Source organism: Lithobates pipiens, unplaced genomic scaffold, assembly GCF_037356315.1.
Source record: "Lithobates pipiens isolate NorthernLeopardFrog02 unplaced genomic scaffold, aLitPip1_a1.2 Scaffold_1, whole genome shotgun sequence".
Classification (NCBI taxonomy): Eukaryota; Metazoa; Chordata; class Amphibia; order Anura; family Ranidae; genus Lithobates; species Lithobates pipiens.
In genome coordinates, this window is record NW_027507685.1 from 16,326,039 (window position 1) to 16,332,038 (window position 6,000).

The 6,000-nt window shown below is 39.8% G+C and overlaps 1 protein-coding gene across 3 annotated transcripts in view; it reads right to left on the minus strand.

Moving 5' to 3' along the window:
* The window catches only part of GUCY2F (guanylate cyclase 2F, retinal), a 134,986-nt gene extending 130,048 nt beyond the window's left edge, over nucleotides 1-4,938 (minus strand). For all 3 annotated transcript variants that reach the window (XM_077478987.1, XM_077478978.1, XM_077478997.1), the window contains exon 1: nucleotides 4,666-4,938. The gene's annotated coding sequence lies outside the window, so the exon portion shown is untranslated. The remainder of the gene's footprint in view (nucleotides 1-4,665) is intronic.
* Between the last annotated feature and the right edge of the window lie 1,062 nt (nucleotides 4,939-6,000).

Here is a 6,000-nt window from a genome sequence, read left to right on the forward strand (position 1 = left end):
AATTTAATTTAATATTAATATTAATTAATAATATTTAAAAATTACTAATAAAAAAAAAATTGGGACAGGGCAACAAAAAGCTGGCAAAGTACAACCCCAATTGCAAAAAGGTTGGGACAAGGCCATGCTTACCACTGTGTAGTATCCCCTCTCTTAACAAGACTCAGTAAATGTCTGGGAACTGAGACCACTTGCTGGTGTTTTGGGAGAGGAATGTTGTCCCATTCTTGCCTGAGCATTTGATGCTCTAAAAACTGGACATATCTTTCAGCATTGATGGTGCCTTTCCAGATTTCAGTAAAGACTTCTTACAAACCAATTATACATACTGTCGTTTATAGGTCTAACCTCGCATCACTCCACCTATGGAAGCATATGCCCAATTGTAGCCCACTTCTAAATTTCAATAGGTCTCTGGTACCATTTTTCACCTGTTCCCAAGGGCTTTGGCATTAGCACCACAGCTCTTCTTGTACCTGCCTGCCTGTCCGCAGCAGTTCAGAGCCGAGACATTTCTGAACTCCTCCTTGATTCAGGTCACATGACACAGCTAAGGAGAGAACATACATTATATACTCCTGATTTCTGCTGTGTCTATCTCTGTCACTGTGCTCTCTGCAATATCCACTCCTGACCCTTGCACCATGTGCAATACTTACTGCTCACTCCTGTACTCATCAACCCTTAACACTTTGTATTACACATCCCTGTCTCTTGCACTCCTGAGCCCTAGAATTTCTCCATTATACACTTCTAAGCAATGCACTCTGAGCCTTGCACACTCATGGCCCTTGCACACTCTGTATTACTCACTCCTGGCCCCTGTGCTCTCTTGAAAACCCACTGCTGATGCCTCTACTCCACCCTAAGAGATACCCATGTCTTACCCCTGTACTCTGTACAATACACACTACTGACCTCAGTACTCTTTGGGATGCTCACTCTTGATCCCTGCAATTTATGCCTAAGCCCTGCACTCTCTGTGTTACATACTCCTGATTTATGTGCTCTATGCGACACACACCACTGAGCCCTACACTCTGTGTGTTATGCACGCCTGAGCCCTGCACGCTCTGCATTACAGACTTCTGAGCCCTGCACGCTCTGCATTACACACTTTTGAGCCCTGCACGCTCTGCAATGCACACTTCTGAACCCTGCACACTCAGCATTACACACTTTTGAGCCCTGTACGCTCTGCAATGCACACTTCTGAACCCTGCACACTCAGAATTACACACTTCTGAGCCCTAAACTCTACGCATTATGGATTCTTGAGTTTGCACTGCATTTCTGTCTAACTGCTGTTTTGTGTTTTGTTTTTTTAAGTAAAGGATTATTCCATGCAGAAAAAATATATATTTTGGGGACCAATAACATTTTTAATGAGGGAATGCATTAATGGGCATTGCAATAAGGCACCCCATTTATTTTAATTGGGCTGTTAACGCATTTCATTCGAAAAACACATTTGCACTCCCTTTGCCAATGCATACCACAACAGCAAACCCACAAAGATAATTTACATCTGTGTGTTGTGTAGTGTTATATTGAAAATTAGTTTTTTGTAGTTGTAAGATTAAAATATATAGTTCTGCAATGCATATACTGTATACCTGTGCTTTAACGTGCATTAAAATGTGTAAACAAAACCATTATTTAAAGAATGGACTTTAGACATGCATCTGGTATATATCAGAGAGCAAAGCAAAATGCACCTAATGCGAATGAGCCCTTTTGGAAGGTAATATTAGTATATAATCACTTTTTAACAACAGCACATAGACATTAGTCATTATACTCATAACACAGTGCTGGATTTATATAACTGGACACATTACAGCATTACCGCTGTTAGCCTATGTTTAGCAACATCAGCAAGAAAAGGTATTTTCCATAGAACATTCTGTAGCCTTACTGGAACCCTGTACTGAGTAAATAGGGAAGCTACCTGGCTGTCGCGGTCCTCAGTACTTTCTGGTTTACTGTCCTAAAACAAGCATGTGGGTAGTGAAGTCAAATGAAAGCCAGCAGTTCTGATCTGTACACACGTTCTGAGTCACTGGCCCAGGAAGTATTCAGGCATTTGAATCATTAACCAGGCTACTAGTAATTGTATATAAAGAGTTTGGTAATGACAGCCATATACTGTATGTTCTCAGCACAAGTTTCCATGACCATCGAAAATTCATTGTTGGTTGATAATTTTGCCCACCGCAGACATTAAAACAGTCCTAATTCATTGTTGTTGGATACTTCATTGTGCTTAAGTACTTATTATTGAAAATATACAGATAATTTCTTAGAAATAGAGGATATGCCAACTGAATAAGAGGTTGAAAACATGTTTTTCAGAATTCTATATTTTTTTTTTTTCTAAATTAGAGGAATGGTGGCAGAGTTGGTGGAAACTAGTTCTTGATCCATGGCAATGGATTAGTAAATGCATTCTAAGGACTTCTACACATTAAATCATATTTCTACTAACAATACAATTTGTGTTATTGGTAGAAATGACCTTTAAATGGTCAGTCCATTCATGAGTGGCAGTTCAGACTTTGGATAGTTAAACCTCCTGTTTTTTTATTTTTATTTTTTATATATTTATTTATAGCATCAACATATCAGTATTTAAAGATAGATAAAATCACTTGCATTCGACCCTGTTCCCACCACTTTATTAAACACTATAGTATTGGTTTCAGAGAGAGACAATTAATCACATACTATTAAATAATTACAGGAAAATGCACAAACGTGGGAGGAACATACAAAGTCCCCCACCTTGTGTGATTACTACTCCTGACAAAATGCTGCACCCATTACAAGACCTGATTGGATCATTAACCCAGGTGGGATCTCTATGATGTTGAATGAACAAAAAAATTAAGCTGACGGAGCAAGATATCAAAACATTTGTAAATTTTGCTTTTAAATCCAGCCCTGTCTTAGATCTCTTCTATCGTGTAAGAATTGAAGGTGGTGTCGTTGCTGACCTTTTTATGAAATGCTGGTTGAATTTCTGTTATGCTGATTCATTACATTCAGTACTCTTTGATCCATCGGCCCTTGGCAATTATGCAAGACGGTAAAATCAGAAGGCCTTCTCTTGAAAACTGCCTTATATAAGTAGCTCAGTAATGGCAGCAAAGGGCTCTTCATTTAGCATGGAGATGTCAAAACCATCAGACTAATTTAGTAGGGGGCATGGTGGACCTCTGCAGCAAGACCACAACTTCCAAATGGACAGCAAAAGTTCTCCTCTGCTGCACACCTGCAGGGGGTAGGTTATTCCACTCAGGTTGAGGCTACTGTCTGAAAATGAAACTGTAAGCCCTTGTACACGCGGTCAGACATTCCAACGGAAAATGTCCGATCGGACTGTGTTGTCGGATAATCGGACCGTGTGTGGGCTACATCTGACTGTTTCCGTCGGAATATCCGACCAACAAAGTTTTAGAGCTGGGCTATAAAAATTTTCAACAACATGATCCAATCAGACTTTGTCTGATCGTTTGTAGAGAATTCCGAACAGACAAAGTGCCACGCATGCTCAGATCAAATTCCTAGACCAAAGCTATTGGCTACTAGCCTGAACGTAGTCCTGTCGTAACGAAATAACGTCATGACGTTACGAACTATCGGATTTTCCAACAACTTTGTCCGACCGTGTGTATGCAACACCAGTTTCGGACAAAATCCGACGGATTTTGTTGTCGGAATGTCCGACCGTGTGTACAAGGGCTTAGAATTTTGCACAACTTATCCCTTGTTCCTGGAATATATTTAGCTGATTTAAGATGAAAGCTCATTTGGGCTTTTATAATGCTCTTACAGTTCCCTCGTGTTTAACATTAACACAGATGTAACCTTTATACGTGTACTAATACAAATACCAATAAGCATGTTTACAATGTGTTCCAGATAATCCTGATTCTTTGAGATACATTTGTAATAATCCAATAAAACTGCACAAGTGACAGTATTTATAGCCAATTAAGAGTACTGTCAACCTTAATGAAAGAACGATTCTAAGAAACCAAGCCTACCATTACCAGGAAAGCACACAACAAGCTAAAGTATTCTAAAATAGTATCATTTAAGCCATTTGAAGTCGATTCCTGCCCATTTTAACCCACGGGAAAAATGATTGCCTTCAGTTAAGTCAGGCCAGTTAATATGTTTGCATTTCAAAGTCAAACAAGCTGAGCATTGTACAGTTCTGAACAATTAAGAATAATGAACCCCAATATGAAAGTACCTTTCCTTGTATTAATTGGCATGTGTCCTAATAATGTGACATATCATTTAAGGACATTATAAGCATTGAATAAAAATGACCTTATTTGAAAATGTTGCTATATGAGTGATCCTAGCTAAAAAAAATTGAACTTTTTAGTGGTGCTTAACAAAAAGCTTAGAAAAAATGCCTAAAATTACTCCTTTTGTTTTTCCTAAAGCTCCCTATTTTACTTCATAAAAATGGTAATTAAACTCATGAAGCTGTATGTCAAGACCACCATAATACATGCTTGATTAAAACCAATCACTTTGAAGTAGTCGTAGTAGTAAGGTACTACATTTATCCAGCCAACTGCTTTTTTGTAATATCTCCTTTTGATGTAGCTCAAGATATGTTGAGATCTATGAAACAAAAACACTTACCTTTGTATTTGCAGGTTTCTCTTTGCCTTGAGTCCTGAAAGCTTTTACAATTAACATTACAGTCTATGTGCATCAACCTTAATAATTCCTAAAAACAAGGTCCCCATGGTATATTTCTCAGAATTTATGAATAAAGGGAGGTTGTATAGATCCTTATATTTTCTGCAGGCTCTCCAAGGGTTCTCATACATTCCGAGCAATGTAATGTAATTTGGTGGACATAATTGACATGTGTCATAAACCTTCCAAATCAGTATTCAGCATGTCTACCAAAGGCGTGGATTAGGACTTACATTACAATGACGCTTTAAATCCTTTAAACTGATCTGCACCTATCAGCGTTACCTAACGACCTATATATGACCTGCAGTTGGATAAGCTGTATAGCTTTACTTCAGCACTGCCCAACTTCTGAAATCTGTTTACTATAATACTTTCCTTTCAGTGTCAAACATAATAAAATTGTATAGATCATAAATTTACAACGTGTAAATGTCATAACTTTATATCTTGACTCATATAAAGCTCAGTCAGCTAAATAAATTCGAAAAGCATAATTTCAAACGACGTGCAAAGTCTTATGCCACGTACACAGGACCAGACTTTTTGACAGCAAAGGTCCGACGGAACGAGTCCGTCGGACAATTCAATCGTGTGTGGGCTCCATCGGACCTTTGCTTACCAAAAATCCGGCAGACTTTAGAAATAGAACATGCTTTAAATTTTCCCACCGGAACTCCGCCGGACCGAGAAATCCGGACGCCAGGGCAGCTATTGGCTACTGGCTATTAACTTCCTTATTCTAGTCCGGCTGTACGTCATCACGTTCGAATCCGTCGGACTTTGGTGTGATTGTGTGTGACCAAGTCCATTCATTCAGAAAGTCCGTCAGAACTCCACCGAAAGTCCGTCGGAAAGACCGTCGGACCTAGCCCCTCAAAAAGTCTGGTCGTGTGTACAAGGCATTACAGTTTGCTTTCTTAGAAAGCAGTCATAATCTGAATAGAAAAGCCTGCCCCCTGATGGCATGCTGCAGAGACGGATCCTTGCCCTTTGTGTGGAAGCAGCAGTCTCTCTGTGGTGGTCGGACATGCCCCCTGCTGGGTTTAAGCTAAAGCTCCTCAATTAAAGCCTTGTACACATGGGACGAATGTCAGGTGGCATCGGCCAGTTCTATAGAAACTGGCTGGCATTCAGCCCATGTGTACCGCAGCTGGTCCAACAGAAGCTGGCTGAAGGGGCATGACTGAAAAAGGTCTGTCAACCAGCTCCTGATCAGAGCTCTTAGCCAATGGCTGGCGTGTTCTGGCGGGGAACCATCCAACTGTCAGTACA